We start from the raw sequence: 21,926 nt of genomic DNA, 5'->3' as shown, positions 1-21,926 counted from the left end.
TGTCACAGGAGGACAGCCATTTGCTGAATGTCAAACTTCACTCTCTTCACCTAACAGCCTGGCATATTCTGTTTTGAACCATAGAGGGTCTCAACTTCCGCAACAAGTTTTGAATGTGATTTTGGAAGCTAGAAGGCCTAGTACAAGGAAAGTGTACGCAGATAAATGGAAGAGATTTTTATTTTGGAGTGCAGCAAAAGATTTTGATGTTTCTGAGCCTAATTTGAGTGTGGCTCTTCAATATCTTACTGAGTTATTGGACAAAGGTTTGTCCTTCTCTTCTATTAAGGTTCATGCTGCAGCAATTTCGGCTCACTATGATTGTGACCCACCATTGTTTTCTCATCCTTTGTTCAAGCAATTTCTTAGAGGGGCAAAGAATATAAGACCCCGACGAAGAGCTCCTACTCCTGCTTGGGATCTCAATTTTGTGTTGGAGAAACTCACTCTACAACCTTTTGAGCCTGCAGCTACTTCTGAGTTGAAATTTTTATCATGGAAGACTGCTTTTTTGTTGGCAATTACCTCTGCAAGAAGGGTTTCTGAATTGCAGGCCCTTATGGCGTTGAGCCTTTCTTGATTTTCCATAAGGATAGGGTATCATTACGCACTAATCCTTCCTTTATGCCTAAGGTGGTTTCTAGTGTGGCTTTAAACCAAACTATTCATTTGCCTACTTTTTATGCAAATCCCCAAAATAAAGGGGAAAAGATTTTGCACACTTTAGATGTACACAGGCAGTTGCGTTATTATTTGGACAGAACTAAAGGGTTCAGGCAGTCTCAGCAGTTGTTTGTTTCTTTTGCTTTGAGTTCTCAGGGCAAGCCTGTATCAAAACAAACTATTTCTAAGTGGATTGGGTTTTGCATTGCTTTCTGTTATTCCCATCATGGCAAGGAAGTTCCAGCTGGGATTAGGCCTCATTCCACTAGGGCTACTGCCACTTCAACAGCTTTTTGAGGGAGTGGCAACCACGGATATTTTGGAGGCAGCTACTTGGAGTTCAGTGCATACTTTCTCTAGGCATTATCACCTGCCACTTTACTCTAAATCCAGGGCTGGTTTTGCCACTGCTGTTTTGCAGGGCATTTTGGCAGCTCCTGCTTCCTTGTAGTTAGCCATCCTCCCTTACCTCTGCTTTGGGATTCTACCCAAGTGTAAGGACTGCAGCAATGTGAGATGAAGAACATAGTACAGTTTTGTACCTACCATAAATGTAGATGTTCGAAGATCCACATTGCTGCAGTCCAATTTACCCTCCCTCCTTCCCCTCTGCAGTTAGAGGTGGTTGTGTGTGTTGGGTTGTACATATTGTGTATATTATATATATATTGTACATATAGTTAGTGCAAGGGTGGTTGGTGGGTTGTTTGCTGTCTTTTGGTTTTGACCTTTATTTTTAGGGTCTTCTGACATCTGGGGCAAGAAAAGACTGAGGATATGACGTCGGTCATGCGCATTTGTACCCTGACGTCCTGATGTCAGTCAAATGCGCCTTGACCGACGTCAGCCTTATACTTTGATATTCGGGCCGACCGAGGACAGCGGACTACCCAAGTGTAAGGACTGCAGCAATGTGGATCTTCGAACATCTACATTTATGGTAGGTACAAAACTGTACTTTACCTAGCATGGACACAAGTTTCACATTATAGTGGGAGGGGGACTTGGAATATGAATAAGCACAGAATGCGGTGCTGGCAATACAAGACCCTGGTGTCAATGCTGAGCCTTGGTTTTATTCATCCTTTGAACACTAGTTACCACCAGCAGTCTAGCTATACCTGACAGAAAGCTTTGCCCACTGTCCAGTTGTTCCTTCAGTACTTCAACTGTCCTTTTGTGAATATAGTTGCTCATGTCAAAAAATTCAGTTCAGTTTTCTCACCAACAAACCAACTACTTCTCTCTATTTCTACTCAGCAGTCATTTATAAATACACCTTTTAGTTAAGTGTCCTCTGAGGTGCCTATGGACAGCTTTTATGTTTATTTTAGTATTTTAATGCTGTCTGTGGGGGACAGAGCTGACTGTCAATCCTTGACATTCCTAAGTTGACCATCTGTTCTTCACACACTTTACCTTGGCTGATGTCCTGGTTTACGTGCTAAGCTGGGGCAGTGGCTGTGACTGCTGCTGACCACAAGACTAGGAAGGTGTGGACAAGAAAGAAAGGGAGAGGCAGATGCTTAGCATGATAGCGCCTTTGGGATGAATGACTTGCATCCTTTCCCTGTTAATCATAGCAACATGCAATGAGTTGTGTCACATATGTTTACAGGCCTGCACACTGGGTCATGCCTGCATTCATTGGTTGTAGCTCCTCAAGCTGAATTTATTTTATTTAACATTTGTTAATCGGGAAAGTCTGACTTCGAACAAGCAAATTTTCAGCGGAGGCCCAGGGAGAAATGCTCCATATGCATGTCTTTTTAAAGTGGGAGGAAACCGGAGCACCCAGACGAAACCCACATGACCACAGGGAGGGCATGCAGACTCCACACAGAAGGCACCCCAGCCGAGGATCAAACCGGAGAACCTCTTCCTGTGAGGCGACAATGCAACTGCTGCACCACTGCGCTGTGAATGTTGAAATCTGTCTTTACCCTTCCCTCAGGGAAGGAAGAGAGTGGTCTATTCTGTATATTCTCACCATTCCTTCCTCTGCCATGTAGGACAGGACAGTGAAGGCCTATTTTTTTTACAGTTTTGCATGTCTCACATAATGCTGACATGGTCATAATCCAGGATTTAGTGAATGAGAGTGTCTGAAGCTTAAAAGCTTGAGACAGTGGCTGTACAGAGTTAATTGTTCTCTCCATACAGGAGCAATGTGCGTTTGCTCAGAACTTACTATTTTTTTTAATGTAATTCAAGATTGCAGCATCTGGGAGAAAGAACAAGACCCTTTTTTTTTTGTAATGATTGTTCTTTCTCCAAGGAGCAATGACCTTGAACTGAAAACAGTAAACTCTTAGTTAACTGGAACTCAAGCAACCAGCAGAAAAATATCGAAGAAATACAGTACAATGTTCATATGTTGCACTTTGTTTCCTTACAGTTTGAGTTTCAAAAAGGAAGATAGAAATAAATTCCCTCTCTCCCCAACCAGAGAACAAATCAAACCAAACAAATAGTGTAGAGTACAGTATTAGTCAGGCTTATTTTTAATAGCAACTCTCAAGCAACCAGAAACTATAGTTATCCGGCATCTACCAATCCCCATAGGTGCTGGTTAACTGAGAGTTTACTGAATATTAAAGTAAGTGGTTGTGTGTGTTTTTTGGGAGTTGATTCAAGGGGATGAATCCTCTCCAGGGTCGGCCTTAAGTCAAGTGGTGCCTAGGCAAAAGGGCTCCACAGTGCCCCCCCCCCCCCCCACACATACACTCACCACCTGGTGCCCCCATCCTGGTCTATTTACACCATCCAGTTTACTGGAAAAGTGCCCTAGGTGGCTGCCTAGTTGGCCTATGCCTAAGGCTGACTATAATCCTCTTGTAAGAAGGTGCAGAGGAGGCTTGCAGAAAATTATTTAAGTCGTGTGAATGTACAGGTTTAGGTGCATTGTGTACTGAAGCTGTAGTGTTCTGTACTGAAGAAGCAAGGTTCAAATCACTGTAGTTTAAATGGGATATAGTAGACCCTCACAACAGCCCGATGTTGAAAAATTAACAGTCTGGTCTCCCAAATAACCTTTTCTGACTCGGATACATTTTTCCAATTTGTCTAAGTTTACTGGCCCAAAGAAATAAGTTTGTATTTTTTTAGCCATGTCTACGTAATTGTTGTAAACAAAGCCAGATTGATAGTGCTATTTAAAGTAAAATTTTAAATTGTAACTAAATGAAACTGCCCAACCAGCCGTCTGTGTTCTTGCTTTCTGTGTTGCTTAATCTTTTTTGTTTTACTATAGATTTGTGTTCATGCTTGTAAGGGTAGCTGCCACATAGGATAATGTCGGAAAAGAAATACATTCACCAAAGGAATCTTCATAGACATGACATTTAAAAAAGTCCTGAAAGCAAATTAGGAAAAGCGGTCACCAAAGCACCTATGAGTAAAGGAAAAAAAACCCTGTTGAATAGATTACTTTGGCACTGAATTCTGGTTAGTAGGTAAATGAATTAAGTTTTGTGTGGCAAGCATATTTTTCTAAGACTGTAAACAAAATATTACAAGAGATCATGTGTTAAGAATTTCAGGATGGAGTCATATGACATCAGTCAGTCACATGAATAGCGACATAATTTTAGTGTTATTTGGGAAGGTGTGTGTGTGTGTGTGTGTGTGTGTGTGTGTGTGTGTGTGTGTGTGTGTGAGAGAGAGAGAGAACATTAGGTTAGCTAAATGGAAAGGTAATATTTATAAACACCTGGGAATTACTTTTACAGAGTTGTATATATTCAGTGATAAACCAGCTAAAATTTCACTTAGAAGTTGCATTTCTCTTTATAAAAACCTGAATTTGAGCTGTACTGGTGTTCATTTATATATGCACAATGTGTTAATGATACATTTTTCTTTTCTGACAACTGCCCTTGTCTGAAATACGGAGTCGTCACTGGATCCATGAGCTGTCATGTGTATTAACTGACCCACCCATTCTAGCATTAATGTCCCCAGTGGAAAAAAGGAGGATATGTTAGTAATTTAGTCTCCTGGTAATGGGACGAAACTGCATATTCTCTGACTCATGTCCTTCCCTTCCCACTTGAAGAAATACCACGCCTTCCAGTAAGTCTCCTGTTGCAAGCGAACTGACAGACATGTTAAGAGTTGCTTGCTTAGCTGTGAACTCAGAAAACAGTGCTGATAGAATATGCCTTTAAAAGTGAGACTTGAACTTCAGATTATGTTCTTATCTTTTACAAGGCTGGCTACATGGAATCTAAACTTGAAGACAGATTGGGAATTTGAAGTCTAAATTCTTTTTTCAGTCTTGACTATGTTACTATTCTGTTTGACTACACACTCAGACAGTTCTAGCATTTAAAGTTCTCTGGTGTGAGTGGGTGATCCATGCCAGATAATTTCAAGGCATCTCATGGTAACATCCCTCAGAATTCTTCAAGGATATGAAAAAGCACAATTTTTTTGAACCATTGTACAATGATTCCATTTTACAGTTCATGTGATACTGTATTCTGGCGGGCTGGAACTGTGTCTCGTTTTTGTTAAATGTTGTCATCTAGGATCAGAAATTTTTTATTTCATCAGGAATTCTACCGTTCTGGCAAGTCGTGGCTTTGTCTGTGAGGCTAATGGGATATTTATTTATTTTAGTGTTTGATTATCAAGCAAGACCTATTAGACACGTGCCAGTTTTTAAAACCTAACTGGGAACTTTAGAGTCTGTCAAAGTGACTTGCAGTGTTGCACACTGTGCATGTGAATGTTGCAGGAATCAAACTTGGGTCAATAGGAAACATGGATCATTTCTAGCTCACTACCTTCCGTACTAAGCTGTGTGCAGGTAAGAGCAGATAATTCCGAGTGTGTGCAAGCAATATGTTTCAACAAGGATAACAGATGTTTTTCTTTGTTAGATAAGAGGAGTTTGTGTGTGTGTGTGTGTGTGTGTGTGTGTGTGTGTGTGTGTGTGTGTGTGTGTGTGTGTTGGGGATGGGTATTATTGCCCAATCTTTTTACAAGAGGGTCAGCTTAATTATACAGTTTAGATGGGCTGTTACGAACAAAAGCCAGTAGTAGCTCACTACTGTACTCCTTGGCTGATGACTAATCTCACAAATTATATTAGGAACAGATACTGATGATGATTATGTATTTTACCCTGCCCCCATGCCTTACACATCCTTTTATCACATGTAGCAGTGTTATTAATATTTTACAGCATAAAGGGCATCTTCATGTTTCATCCAGCCAAAGCAACCTATAAAACGGTGTACTTTATGTATTCCTTCCCCAAATATCTGTATACCTTGATGAGTTGTCTTAAAATGTGGAAGCAAAATGTCTGTTTACTGTGGCCGCATACAGTGATTTCACAAATGGTAGCAGTGAGTTTTGAGGACAAGGCACAGTTCATCTTTAACTCTGAATACAGTAGCTCTGTACTGTTCAGCATATTGATTTTGATGAGGAAGTTGCAACCTCCCCAACTAATTATAAAACAACACATGAAGAACAACAACTGTAATCTACTGGGTTATTGTATTACAATACTGATTTTCAATGAGCATTCATCTTTCTAAGACAATAGTTTTGAAATAGTTTTGAGTTTGTGTTTTTCCACTGGCAGCATTTGGTTTTTGTTGATCTATGACTGGAGTGTGGTTGTGGTAACATACTGCTACAGTGTATATGCTAGTGGAGTTCTGCTTAGCAAACAAGTGTGGTGTAATTCACAACAGGGCGTGTTCTTATCTTGAGCATGTTGCTGAGTAAAAAAAAAAATCCTTTGTAAATCATGTGCTTACAGGCACTCAGTACAGAAAGCTGCAATTATTAACCACAACTGTGCAGTTTGGTGCCTTTACGTTTATGTAGAACTGTCATAGCAAATGATCATTGCTCCCTGAGAAGCTACTGTATAAAATCAAAACCAGTTTCTGGCACTGCGTGGTAACAGACATTTGTGTTAGACCTAAGACCTAGCTGTAATGAGCTGTGTACCGTGTGTCTCCAGAGATCAAGGATACCACACGAATGCCTGAGGACAAAGCTTAGGTGTCACCATGAAGGGGGAGGGACAAAGTTTTGCATAACTCTCCTAGGTTTTTTTTCATTACCTTTGCAATTATACAAATTAAACATGGTTGGTGTCATTGTGCTTTAAGAAAACCAGTTTGCGAACTGCTCATGAAAATAAAAGGTTAATAAGCAGTGTGTTACTCTCTCTTTTTTTGTAATTCATTTCGCAGCCTTTTTGCATAAGCTCAATGTCCTGCTAATCTCTGAGGAAAGGAAAGTCTGTGCTTTCAGTGGAGGATGACAGTAGTGAGTGACACAACAGTCCGCTAAGAAAAATTCTTTGCTGTCTGAAACGCTAACAAATATTTTGTTAGCATATGCCTCTGTGTGAAGGATCTGTAAGATTGTAACTGTGGTACTTAGCAGGACCAGGGAGATGAGTGTTTCGAGAGTCAGTATAATTTTTGTAAGGTTGATAACCGAGTATTAACTGTGTGTGACAGAGAGAGAGGGAAAGAAAAGAATGCTTGAAAGGTCAAAACCTATAGTTGGGGAGACGGTGTATGATATGTAGTAAGAGAAGTGAAGAGGTAATTAGAAGAGAGCTAGGATAAATGGGCATACCTCTCATCAACTTTGGTCAAGAATTCTAGACAGCCAAAACTAATGGGGGGGGGGGGGTGAACAAAAGCCCACTATCAGCAAAACTTTTAAATATTACTCTAATTCTCTTAAAAAAGTCAGTAGAACTGTTGCATCAAGATGCATTTTCTGTACAAGATTCTTATATTTGTCATTACTGACTAATTTTCAGTGACATAACCTGACAATCAGTAATTTTTCAAGGGAGATTGTAAAAATATGGAGGAAAAGTAGGGAATTTCTGCAAAACTCTCAGTATTTCAAAGATATTTCAATGTGTAATACATGAATTTTAAAGAGAGAATCGTGAAAGCTGTTCAGTTGTCCATAAGCACCTCATCTTGGGGAAAATTAGGGTAAAAGAAATGTCCTATAAAGGAAGGAAAAGGGGAGGAAAGGATGGCCAAAGGTTAAAATATTTGGAAGTCAGGGACAAGACACATAATAATTAATAATAATAATAATAATAACAACAATAATAATAATAATAATACCATATGTTGACCAGGTAAGGCCAAGTGGACACATACAGGCTTTTGTGAACTTGGACACATTTCTGGATAAGTGCGGTAAAAGACAGTGGAGGGAATCAAACCCTATACCACAAGAACTATACAATGGATAGACTTGGAAAAGGCAAGACTCAATAGGGTGTTTGCAAGTAAAATGGACATTGTTTTTATTTTATTTGACTTTGGTGATGCGAAAGCTGTTGCAGGCAATTTTGAAGGGAAAGTTTGTCAGGAAAAATTACTTACTGGACCTCTTTGCACATGCTTTTAGAGAGCACATGAGACATGGGGGTGGGGAATAGAGTAGGGCATCAGATTAGATTTTGGTGTTTACGAGTGGCAGCTGGCATTTGAGATGGAGGACAGACACCAGTGGCAGCCAATGAATGGTCTGCTGCAAAAGGGGGTTTATTGTTTTTTAAATCTCATTCTGTAAACATGTTGAAGTTGTATGGCTATACTATAGCAAAATCAAATAACAGTTCTCCAGCAGATATGTTGTTTCTGGATGTTAGGAAGGCTTTTAATAAGATATCAAGCTGATGAAACAGTAGAATGAAATGCTTGTACATGAGGAGATAAAAATAAGTATTTATACTGGCGCATCTGTAAGTCTTTAAAACCACATCCACTACACGCAAACAAAGGATTGCAACAGGATCAGTGGATATGGTTCTAAGTTGTTTTACTACATGTCTGTGGTATTTTTTGTACATCTGTAATGCTCCTAATAATTACTTATGCTACAGAGTTGTGGTTCTGACTAAAACGATAATGGAACAGCTGCAAATCACTCTTCCTGATAGTAGTTCTTTTCCTAATATGAACATTATTGTTTGTTTGTGTCTTTCGGCTTTTCCCAATTAGGGGTCGCCACAGCAGAACTCCGGTCCGCTAATGATTGGTAGTTGATTTTTACGTGCCAAGTTACCAGCCCTGACGCACAACCTTCAACGAAGGCACGCCCATAGCTGAGAATCGAACCGGACAGCGTCTTAATGTGAGGTGACAATGCTACTGCAGCACCACCACCGCGGATAATATGAACATTATAGTACTTGAAAATATTGATTTCAAGGACACAAATACTGATTTTAATGTAGATTTTATAAAAAAAAAAAAAGTGCTTTTAATTTTTAATTTGTCCCATAAGAAATTGGAAGGTACATGTTTGCTGCAGTCTCAAAACAGTTATCAAAATTCACCAGCAGTCACATTTTAAAGGCTGGATATCTGCAGTCTGTGTGACATGAAACTTAATGAACAGTTTTGAAAGTTAGAACATGGGCTATATCTTCACTTCTGTCATGAAATACAAAAAAAAAAGAATTATTTCTGCTCCCTTTCCATGCAGTTGTTATATCTCAAATTAAACACTGCCATTGTTGTACACCTCCTCTCATTTTCTTGGAAGTCACTTAAATTGTCTAAAAATAAAAGTTGACTTGTCTTGTGTTAGGGCATATTTCACCCCCCCCCCCCAAGAATAACCACTTTCTGATTGGATGCACCCTTCATATTTTCCTGTAGTGAAGTGAAGGAAATTCAGCTTTGTAGGGCACAAATGAAGTTTTGGGGTTAAGGGTATGGAGGGTATAATGCATGATAGGCTAAGTACATTGGGGCTATTTGATTTAGAGAAAGCAAGTGCTAGGGTATATGTGATTATGGGATATTAAAAGGTGTGTGAAAGTGGTTACATTAAATAGGAAGGATTGTGGTTTTAAGGGGACATTGGAATATTAGCTCCATGTCTGAGCAAAATGATTAATGGCAATTTTAATCATCCATTTAACAGTTATGTCACAACTACAAGTATGTATCCCATCTTAAACCCTGAAAAGAACCGACCTTTGTACATCAGATGATAAATGTTTCCTTTGTTTGACCCAGAGTGTGAGAGGCGAGTGTTGGTACTTGGGAAAACAAAGATATTTTTGGGCTATGATGAGTGCTTTTTCATTAACAGTAAGGACCAACCTGGTGGAGAGGCTTCATTTTAAAATGAGACTATATTTGATTCAAGTCCAGTTGTAACAGCTTGGCAGTTATTTTATTTATTGATAGTTCTGTTTCTTTTGTGTAGTGCCCCAAAGTTCCAGAATTCCCAGAAGAGAGGGGTGAAGGATGAATCATCTGCATCACTGTAGTTAACGCTTATTTTATACATAGATTTATTTATTTCTTTTAATGTTACTTCTTCAAAATCATGTTGTAGTGTTAACTGTTTTACTGACTAACACAAAAAGTTAGTTGTACCTTTGCTTAAAACTGGAGACAAGGATTTGATCAGTGTTTATTTCAGTGCCCAGTGTAAGATATTGGCAAGTAGAAATCTGATTGCAAATGTATCCTTTTTTATGCTGTGAAATATGTGCACTTTGAAATTAATTCAGAACATAGGAAGTCTTTTTTCCCCATTGCTTGTTTCTAGCATGTTTTGTGATCTTTAGTTATTAAACATAATTATTCCTGCAGCTGCGGTGTAAAGAGATGAAGCCCTTATTACAACCCCTATGACTAATATTTGAATAGCAGGTTGGGTGCTAGGAGAGCTGGGCAGGGAAGGAAGGAAGGGAATGATTGGCCAATGGAGTGTCACTCATCCTGTGGGATGGAGAGGTAGTTGCGTACATCTGATTGTCACCATATAAGCAGAACCTTGCATTACACCAAAATGGGCCGAGGATGCAGGTATGCCACTCCCAGGCCACTGCTGATAGTCCTCATAACATATATAGAAGCATGTTTGTGCAGAGGGAAAATAAAGGAAGCCCCCTGGGTGACACAGGTGCACATACCAACTCCATGGAAGGGGTTAATGACTCATAGAACCCCCACTCATTATCAGGATGTCAGAGAGGGCACAAGCTACCTCCATCGCTGCCTGGGTGATGAGCCATTCCAAACAGCTCTTTGCCTTTTATACTGAACCCTGCAGTGGTGAGAGAACAAATGGGATGAGACTGATAGTGGGAAGGCTTGACAGTCGGCAGGCATGGAGGTACTATAGTTGTTTCAAAACCCAAAGTAATTAGTTTGGTGGTGTCATATTTTCCTTGGTCACTGGATCAGTTAAACAGATTCATCTAAATTCTACTGTTTTTAAAGTGAAGCAGGAGAGTTTTTAAAAATATTCCTTAGAGTTATTTAGACAATTTTGTCTTTGTCTCTACTGTTTGTTACGCTTAGACCTTCTGTTATTTTAATTGTAGTGGATAGCATAGCATAGCAGGTGGAGTTATGTTAAAGGTAGTTTGAACCATGTTATGTGCTAGCAAAGGTTGTGCCATTTCTAAGTATTTAGCTGGTTTGTGATGTCATCCAGTGTGCAATCTACCTTATTATTGCAAATATTATCGCTTGACTGATTAGTTTCTCAGCACTTTTTAATTCATTACTATATGTGTTTAGCGGCTTCATTCATAGCAGGATGTTTGCCCTTGTTTACTTGAGCTTCTTTGTCTGAGACCCTGCTTGTTAATACTGTAACAAAACCCCAACTCTCCCTCCTCTTGTCCAGTTATACTCATTGCTGCAGAAAAGTCTGTTTTTGCAAAAAAAAAAAAGGGTTTCTCCGGGGCCGTATAAATGCAACATTCTGCAAAGCATGTAGACAATTCAAATGTTTCACAGGCTTTGTGGTGTTTTTCTGCATTACCGGCCAGAAGCAGATCCCATTTGCTTAGCTCAAAAATGAGCCAAGAAACGTCTGAGTTAATTAGTGTGTTTTAACACAAAACCATTTATAACAGTTACTGTAATGTAACAAGGAAGAGATGCTGTTTTATTTCAAACAGCAGGAATTAATGTCTTAGTTTATAATCTACCAAAGCCATTATAGAGCGTTTTTAGCTTCCCTGCTTGTTTCTCTTCTGTGAGTATGGTCACTTGTACACCATGTTAGAAAATGTTACTCAAACTACCACATTTCTTTCTGTGAAATTTACATAGCCACACCCCTACCTCCTATGCCATAAGCATGTTCCAAACTTCCACTTTTCCTTCTGTGAGATGTTATTCTTACTCAGCTATTCCCCTGCCTACTCCAGTAAATATCAGAAATGGTCCAAGAATATAAACCAGCATGTAGTTACAGACCTAGGAACCTGGGTTGATAACGCCCTCTCTTTTGACGGTCATGTAACAACTATTGTAAGGAAATCCCTTTATTTAGCCCAGATGATTGCAAAGGAATATCAACCGTACTTCTCAACTGTCTCTGATTTTGACTCAATTTGTAGCTCTGTTCTTCTTAATCCCTCTTAAAACTGGCAACATTTGGAGAAAAGTGGTGAATTACACTTAATAAATAATGAAAATAGTTAATTGTTATAGTTTCTTTTACTTCATAAAATGTATATTAATTCACACTGCCTTGTTTTGTCAATGTCTCAAGTTAATAAATAATAATTTAAAAGTGCCCCTGACAGTCCCTGATTATTTTTGGATCTCCCAATTCTGTTGAGATATGTCCCTGATTGGTTGAGAGCTATGTCAGAGTTTAAAGAGCTAATCACTCACTTATACTTTGCATTGATCAGGCCAGTTATTGAGTGCAACACCCCTTTGGGATGTATCACATGACACATATCAAACAATTAGAAACACCCCAAAAGCTCCTAACCAAAAAGATCACAGGCCTAAAGTCCCTGAGCTGCTAAGAGAAAGTGGAAACTTTATCCCTTTATTAAGTGCCTTATAGATTTTTGAAGTAAGATTTCTGTCTTCCTTACCATGCTGTTAGATACCGGATTGTCCAAGTCTGGTTTCTTCTGCAGGTCCAATATTACTACCAATACTAAAGTCAAGGACCCAAGTCATTACCAACACACAAAACATGATGGAAATATAGGTTTACAACTGTTTACCTCCCAAAACTCTGGGATAAACTTCTCCTGCTTGTTTAGCAGTGAAACTTAAGTGACTACTTGTGTGGCTTGACCGGCATGGGCCCTGCCCTTGGAGAAGAGAGGTATTGCCTGAGGGAGGATACTCAGAAGGGGAGTATGATCATCAGACTCCCTGGTCTTGGAATACCTATGAATCTCTGAGAATTACACTTCGCTTCTGTGTGACAATTCAAAGTGTGTTACAGCTATGAAAGCTGTAAAACCCTTTTGCTCCTACAGTTTTCCTCCTCCTAACTGGTAATATGTCAGGATAACTAGAGAAATATGATCAGATTCATGAAATCATAACCAAATATCGTGTTCCTGAAATCATAACCAAATATCGTGTTCCTGAAGTGGAAGTCAAGATTTGCTTTTGAGGATAATTACTTGACCTTCTTTTCTTGAACACAGTACAACTTGATTTGAGACTCGGTCATAATACTTGTTATATTATACTTTGTCAAATGATTTAGTAAGTTACAGTAGACGTACTTTGCATCTAGACCCATCCTTGAACACTCGACAAAAAATCTTTTCTTGTTTCATTCACATTGCATCACTACCCTCATTTCTGAGTTGTATTTTGTGGATCAATCATCACAAAAAAATTCCCAAATACTTGATTCATTTGGGATTATCTACCTATTTTCAATCTCTTCTCCCCTGATCTCAGGACCATAGTTATGCCATCTCATGTCTAGGTAAAAAATGTTCACTACTAGGCTCATCACCCCCCCCCCCCAATTGAGGCTTCCTTGAAGTGATGTCTCTCCTGTAACCATGAACAGCACTTTACTTGCAATGTCCCCTAATCATTGTCTGACCTAGAGTTTCCCAAATTCTAAATATTTGCAATGCATAGGTCTACATAATATGCTGGCAAAGCTCACACTGAAGCTTTTTCATACTATAAAACAAATGGAGAGGGATATGTAACATATCTTTAAATATTGTCATTATCAACCCTCTATGCTTCTGGGATTTTCACCAGTTTCCTTCCAAATTATCCCTATCAGTGTGAACACTATCGCCCAGCATGGTGGGAGGGAGTCAGGCTACCAACACCGACTCGCCCAGCATGGTGGGAGGTAGGCAGGCTACCAACAGCGGCTCACCCAGCATGGCAGGAGGGAGGCAGGCTACCAATATGGGCTCACTCAACACGACGGGAGGGAGGCAGGCTACCAATATGGACTCGCTCAACACGGCGGGGAGGGAGGCAGGCTACCAACATGGGCTTGCCCAGCACAGCGGGAGGGAGGCAGCCAACACTGGCTTACCCAGCATGGCGGGAGGGAATCTGTCAACACCGGCTCATCCAGCATGTTGGGAGGGAGGCAGCCCTGGCTTGCTGGAATAGAAGCATTAAGAGCCTGGCAAACTCTTAAGTTGCAAGCAGTACACTGCTTGGTCATGAGGTTATGTGTGCGTAGAATCTTCCATGCAGCATTGCAAAATGTGAGGGGAGGAGAAACCCAGAATGATTCAGGTGGCACCATACTGGCCCCATGATGACTGAGCCCACAAACCATGCACACCCACTCTCCCCTGCTCAGCTCTTCCAGCACCAAGCTGCTATTATTTCCTCAATCAGGGCTTTTTCCCTCTGTGCCACAGAGGGTGCTACAGTAATGTTCTTCAGGCATGTCATGGTTTAAAGCACATATGAAACATAAAGCCCTCTTTCTGTATCTTCTTCAAACATTATAGGCTGGATATTTTGTGTAGGTGCCATAATTAATAAAGATTTAGGACTACAGTTCTGCAAGGTATCTTAACTGAACCACCTTGTCACTTCTTTTCCTGGGGGAAGTGCTTTGACGCTTCCCACTGGTCAGAAATTGTGTGGCAATAGTTATCCATATGATGAACACAGCATAGTTGTGTAAGTGATGCACCATAAATATTTTTTTATTGGGTCACTGTTGCAGTACTAGTTTCTTCCTGTCTTCTCCCATAGGAAGGAAAGACCTACAAAAGATTGCCCTTACAAATTGACTGGAGTGGGATGAAGAGGAGGAGGAAGGACTAAAGGATTTCTTCCTCTAGCATTACTATGCTTGCATGTCGTACTTACTCCATAAGACAATAGATTTCCGGTGGACTGTTCCCTCTCAGCACTTATCCTCTTCTTTCACCAGCAAAGAAGGACAGATGATGGTAGACTGACTACTTTATCTCAAATGCAGCTTTATGTCGTTGCAATGAGAAGGAGATGGTGCCAGGACAACTGCAGCACTTTGGGAGTCAGGTCAGCCAGGTAGATGCCTTCCTGCAGCTACTTCCTGTTGGTCAGGAATTCTACTTCAACTTTAATCCTACATAAACATATACTGCTAAACTATATTTTCATGTCACAGTTTACTTTTTTATTTTCTGTTCTTGCATACTTGCATATTAAGAGAGTTTTGCTGCTGTTGTGACTCCATTGTAACATGGGCTGTAAGGTACAATTGTTCATTTCTTTGGTTTTGTTGATTAAGCAAAAGTTCAAATATAATTCAAGTGTGGAACAGATTCATCCATGCATCTACAACCCCTTAATTACCATTTTTACACATGAGGGGTTGGGAATGTCACATCAACAGTGATGACAGTATAGCCCTGATGTGGTGGTTGTTCCATACCACACACCCACACGTTTGGACTCACTCTTATGGCCAGTTTAGAGTGCTCAGTCCACCTTCTGCATGTCTTTGGAATGTGGGAGAAAACCCATGCAAACACAAGGGAGTACACACAGACATCACAAAGGAGGCACCATAGCTGAGAATCAAACCAGAGAACCTATTGCTGTGAGGTGACAATGCTACTTGTAGTGCCATTATGCCGAGTAACATATAACATACAGGTATTTGTGAGGTCCTAGCCAAGTCTTTTTTTAAAGCCAGTTATGCTCTGCTGTGATTAAAATTCATGTCTTAAGACAAGCGCTTAATAGAGAGTTACTATAGTACAATGAATGTCTTCCCTTAGTTGCATATAAATAGATTCTTATTCGTGTATTTTACTTTATTTACAGATTGTTGACCGGGTTGGTCCCAACTGACCAACGGCCTCTTTCCAGAGGAGTTGCAAGGTGGTACTCATACTAACCAGGGGATATTTGGTCAGGACAGGGGAGAACTTCCCCTACTCTTTTTGATAATTGCTGTGGTTTCTTTTACATCCACCTGAGACATAATCAGCTCAGGCAGATGGGGTCTTAGTTTAATGTTTTATCCAAGCATTGGCACATTCAGGAGTGCAGCACCCCCCTCTCCCCAGACTGCATTTTAGTGTCAGTATTGGAAAAGTAGTCCAACTACCTAAAGTGGGAATAGAAGCCACTGTCTTTTGTACCAAACGTAAGAGTACACTACCTGTTTGAGATACTGTGACTGCAAAATTCTTACAAAACAAGTGAGAGTATTAAGGTACTGCACTGCTCTCTTACTTCAAAATGACATGTTTGTTACTAAAGTATTTCAATAATATTTTCAAAATTCTTACAAAACAAGTGAGAGTATTAAGGTACTGCACTGCTCTCTTACTTCAAAATGACGTGTTTGTTACTAAAGTATTTCAATAATATTTTCAAAATTCTTACAAAACAAGTGAGAGTATTAAAGTACTGCACTGCTCTCTTACTTCAAAATGACGTGTTTGTTACTAAAGTATTTCAATAATATTTTCAAAATTCTTACAAAACAAGTGAGAGTATTAAAGTACTGCACTGCTCTCTTACTTCAAAATGACGTGTTTGTTACTAAAGTATTTCAATAATATTTTCAAAATTCTTACAAAACAAGTGAGAGTATTAAGGTACTGCACTGCTCTCTTACTTCAAAATGACGTTTGTTACTAAAGTATTACAATAATATTTTCAAAAATAAAAATGCTGCACCATTTGTGATCCACTAACTCATATGTATCTTCCACCACCAAAAGACACACACACACACACACACACACACACACACACACACACACACACACACACACGCATACGTACTCTTGTTAAGTACTTTGACTTTTACAATGTCAGATATAATTTACTGGGCCTGTTTCCTGTTTGGTGGTTGAAAGCACCCTCCCTTAAAGTAGATTCTGCATCACATAGTGCTGATTTTTTACCACACCACTGCCAAACATTGGTTCCTTTTTTACATATTTAACTACTACACTAATTGTCAGTCTTTTATAATTTTACTTCATTTATAGCAGTTCTGCAGTACCAGTGTAAAGTCCAACTCTGACATCTGCTTATCTTTGTGTGTGGAATTTGCATATTTCTTCCTCCAACCAATGTCTTGAGTTTCAACATACCTCTAAAAAAGTGATGTTATATGTGGTTAACAAATTAATGGAAAAACTTAGACCCCCCGCCCCCACAGGCACTAAAGATTGCAGCAACTGTCTTAATTTTGTAAATTCAGAAAGCAAACAAACTGATAAATAAACAACAGAACTGAGGCAAGCCAGGTAACACAGCAGGTAGACACAAGTAAACTCCAAGTTTAATGGTTAAGCGCTTTTCGTTTGACAGAATGCTCAAACTTCATTAGACCACTCAAACTGTCTTAATTTTGCCCTCATTAACATGAATTAGTTTCTCTGAATATATTTGTTAACCAGATAAGTACACTGGACAGAAGTATCCTTTTTCAGGGGGTGACCCAGGAGCACTTTCTGGTTAAGTGACTTAGTCAAGCGTTACACAGCAGGCAAAAGGGGGTGGAAAGAGTCAAACCTTGTACCCTTTGTTACAAGAAGCAGGTTATTAACAGTTCAAAGTCTTAATCATCTGCACAAACCACCACCATCCTCTGTCACATACCACACAGCCAACATCTTAATGTGGGTTACCCTAAAATTACTGTTGTGCTGTGGGCCAGTAAGAATCCATTTTCAGTACAGACCCAGGGAGAAAAGCTCTACAAAAAACATGATCCTGTAACAAAATTAGTATAATGCAGGATTTTATCCTATGTAAAGTTCAACAAAAACATGTACAAGGACAAGTAATTAACAATTAGTAAAAGTAAAGAAAAAAACTATATTAATCAATTAGTTAACAAATAATGCACATTTTAAAATAGAGTGAGACAAACCAGACATCTGTAAAAGGCTTGCAATTATGCTACTTCTGCCATAAAAGTAGATAGGTCACTTAAGACATTGTATAGATATTAGTTATTTAAATTAAAGAAAAAATGTTATAGTACAAAGGAGTAAATATATGAATATGTTCAAGAAGTGTATGTAGTCAGGTTTAAAATGGGGGGGTTGGTACAAGAGCAGACCAGGTAGACGAAAGGTAGTCTTGTAAGGAAATTTTAAAAGGTGCATGGCTTTGATTTGATCTAATTATTAAAGGTAGGGTATTCTAGGCCTTGGCTACAGAACAGGTATATAGAAGCTGGCTAGCAGATAGGTTAGGCTTATATTTTCGGATCTGAGAGATCTTTTGGGTATATAGTTACTAAATAAAAATGTGAGGGCAGGACAGAGTAAAAGTTTGCAAATTAATTTATGTGCAGTTGTTAATTGTAGGTAGGAGCGAGAGTGCGGGAGTTCAAGCTAGTTAAGGGTGTGTAGAGCTGTGCAGTGATGGGTGGAATGTTTAACATTTGAAGCAAACCTGATGACTTTGTTACAACACATTTCTAGTTTGGTTTTTAAGGAGGATTGTATGTTAATAAGTAATGGGGCACCATAGTTGAGACAGGGAAGTAAATAAATGGTAGCAAGGGTTTGTTTAGTGTGGGGGGGCGTTGTTTATGGTGTATCTTTTCCTCTGGGTAAACAGAATTAGCATCGTTTTGTTTGGATTAAGTGACAGATGATGGTTACTGAGCCAGATCTCTATGGAGGTAAAGCCCATTTGAGTGATTGGTTGAAAGTTAGACATGGAATTAGGAGAGCAGGGAATAGTTGAGTCATCTGCATATTGTATTAGGGAATCTGACTGAAAGCAGACCGGAAATTATTAATAAAGATGCTGAAAAGGAGGGGTCGTAAAATGGAGCCTTGGGGGACACCGGTAGAGGAGTTAAGAAGAGAGGGAGTTCTTCCATTTAACTGGCTGTTGTCTGTCTGGTAGATAACTGGAGAACCAGTTAAGGGGGGGAGACACCAATTTTTGAGAGCTGATTTAGAAGTAATGGGTGGGAGACTGTATCAAAAGCCTTTGATAAGCCTAGAAATAGGGAAGAAACAATTCTGCGTGAGTCTCGGGCTTTATTGACTATGTCCATGAAGGAGATCAAGGCAGAAGGCAATCATAGTATTGTGACATGGTCTAAAACCATGTTGTGTAAGAGATAGAAGCTGGTTATTAAGTAGACAGTTTAGAAGTTGTATATGTATACATTTCTTAAGGAGCTTATAGAGGGGAGAGAATGGCTATAGGGATGGTAGCTGGAGATGTCAGTAGAGTTGCCACTTGCCACCTTTATGGAGGGGTAGAATAAATGCCTTTTTTCAAATTTTTGGGACATAGGATTCAAGGATAGATCTGTTGATTAGTACACTGACAGGGTAGGCGATAGCATCAGCAGCTAGTTTAAGGTATTCTTAGTAGGTTACCAGCTGCATTTGAGCTGGGTTTGAATTTAAGGAGGAGCCTTTTATAGTACTAGTTGCCACAGGTTTTAGTGTGAATGTGGATGTCGAATGTGTTGCTGGCTCACAGGATTTGAGTGAGGGCAAAAAGCAAGATCATCAAATGGGAGAAATATTTGAGAATGTGGCACAATGAGGCTGGGGAAAGTTGGTGGTAATGTTTGATATCGTATTAATAAAGTAAGAGTTAAAGAGATTGGCTATATGTGGTGAACTTTTCTATATGTGTGGACATGGATTGTTGTTAGTGCCAGGGTTTAGGAGAGACAGAATGGATACCCAGACTTTTTTGGGGTTTTGCTTATGATTGGTTTGAAGTGTTAGATAATAGTCTTTTTTTTTTTGTTTTTGATAACTTGTCTTTTTACAGCTCTACTCTGCAAAATCTTGTGAAATGCTGTATTGTAACTCAGATTATCACTTTACCCTGAATATTTTGCTTCCCTTGTAAAACAGATCTGATGGGTCCTCTCTGCTCTGAGTCTGTAGACTGTTTGGTTCTCTAGGCTCCTAAACACAATCTGTTCCTTAGCTTGTGCTTTCATTGATAGCTGCATTCGTTTCCTATCATGGTACTCTTATTTAGTCCCCATCGTGTTTGTCAGGTTTTCATTTTCCATGTCTTTCAACGCAACTCCTTTTTCTTAACTGAAGGAAAGAGGTTGTTTGTGAAATCCTTTATGTACCCACTGGTGCCCTGTGCGCCCCCACTATTTTATTCATTGGTGCTCTTTAAAAGCTTTCCTGCTTTGGTAAATGGACTAGTGTTCATCTTACTTGTCTGACCTTTCTGTGGAATTATTTTAGTCTTTCACTTCCTCCTCCTTAGTTTTGTTTGTCTTTTCGGCTTTTCCTGGTTAGGGGTCGCCACAGCGGAACTCCGGTCTGCTAATGATTGGCAGACGATTTGTATGGTGCCGAGTTGCCAGCCCGACACCCAACTATCAGCGAAGGGACACCCATCCACACTTATTTCGGAGGCCACTCGACCGAGGGGAGGACATGCAGACTCCACACAGAAGGCACTCCAGCCAAGTATCGAACAGGAGAACCTCTTGCTGTGAGGCAACAATGCTACTGCTGTACCACCACTTTGTCCTCCTTAGGACTGAATAGAAATGTAACTATGATTTCTGTGTTTTTCTTCATACCCTCCCACTGTATATTCATTTATTAGTGGTATGGGTTGTCTTGCTTGTTAAACTTATGGTAATTATCATGTTCATCTCCTCACCACAGCATGGAGAATTTAAGGGTTTGTACTAGTCACCAGCACAGCTCTCTCAGCAGAGACCTAATGTGAGATGTGCAAGACGTGCCATTCTTAATTGGTGCAGAATTCCAAATCTGCCACAAAAGGGCCAGATAACCATCTGAAAGCCACAGTAGAGTGCAAGGGCACTGCAATAGCTGAGTTGGGACAGAACTAGAGTATGAATCAACATCCCAGGGTGCAAAGATGGAGTATAGTGCCTGATTGGGGTATATTCTTAAGGTAAGATGTCCCGACAATGGCTGAGACCTGGTCATTCAAAGACAGCTTATTCTCATGAACAATGCTCAGATCTCAAATGCAAGATAATTCCAACAGATTCTCCTTGTATGTAATCAGCAGGGAGATCAGAGGAAGAAGAGGTGGACCAATAGTGGCATGTATCAGCGTAGCTATAGATGTTCTTCATGTTTCACTGTTTCAGTCATCACACTTGGGTAATCTGCCTGCAGGTAAGTCCTCAGTCGGCCCTAATACCAGAGTCTTGGGATTTCTGCATCGGATGCTGTCACCTCTTCCATGACATCAGGTTGTCAGGGGTATAAAACATGCAGCCAATGCCATTACATCCGTCTTTCCTGACAAGAAGGAGCCCGAAGCAGAAGCAGTTTGCAAGTGCCGGTTGCCTGCTACCTGAAATTTTCATTTTTTTGAGTTTCAGACCTGAAGTCTTCTAAAGCCAAGTACCACGTTGGGGAATCTTTTTTCTTGCTCTAACCAATGTCAGAAAAAATTAACAATTGTCTTGCCTGTGTAAAGCAAATACCTCTCATAGATTTTCATTCTTACTGCGTCACCTGTTAGGCCCAGACCACGACGTCCCTAGCTGTCGGTTTTGTGCCTTAACGCCCAAACCATTCTTCGTCAGGCTATTTTTGTAGCTAAATTCTTTTGCTCTCGTTCTCCATATTATGAAATGGCTTCGGTAAGCCATCCAACTACCGATCTTCCAAAAAAGCGCAAAGACAGACTGCTTAGGTCAAAAACTGCCGACAACGCTTTCATTAAGCTTGTCACCAGTCTGCCGGTACTCAGTGAGGCACCTTTGCAGCACCTGATGCCTGCTTCTACAGATTCGCAGGCCTCTGCTGAGACCCATTCGGAGTCCGGTATGCTGCTAGATGCTTCTTCGATGTCTCTACCTTGGATGGGTCCGGAGCCGCTCTGCAGGCACCGACTTCTGAGGGTGTATTCTGACCTACTGATATTCATATTAAACCGACCACTTCATTTCCTCCTAAAACTACCGAGTTTCTCAGCTCCAGAATTTGCACTACGCCTAGAAAACGGACGTCCAGTGTGTATACTCATCCTCCCATGCCACAAAAACAAATACTTAGAATG

The 21,926-nt window shown here is 40.0% G+C and overlaps 1 protein-coding gene across 3 annotated transcripts in view; it reads left to right on the top strand.

Annotated features, from left to right (window-relative positions):
- The window catches only part of LOC122790080 (ETS-related transcription factor Elf-1-like), an 875,567-nt gene that overhangs the window by 400,440 nt on the left and 453,201 nt on the right, over positions 1-21,926 (top strand). The window contains exon 1 of one of the 3 annotated variants that reach the window (XM_044057641.1): positions 4,795-5,476. The exons of the other annotated variants lie outside the window; for them this stretch is intronic. The gene's annotated coding sequence lies outside the window, so the exon portion shown is untranslated. Of the gene's footprint in view, positions 1-4,794; positions 5,477-21,926 lie in introns of those variants that run through there. 3 annotated transcript variants of the gene reach the window in all.

Source organism: Protopterus annectens, chromosome 15.part0, assembly GCF_019279795.1.
Source record: "Protopterus annectens isolate FY-2018-M chromosome 15.part0, PAN1.0, whole genome shotgun sequence".
NCBI classification, from domain to species: domain Eukaryota; kingdom Metazoa; phylum Chordata; order Ceratodontiformes; family Protopteridae; genus Protopterus; species Protopterus annectens.
Note: the sequence above shows the minus strand (reverse complement) of the source record. Positions and strands in the feature narration are given on the sequence as shown.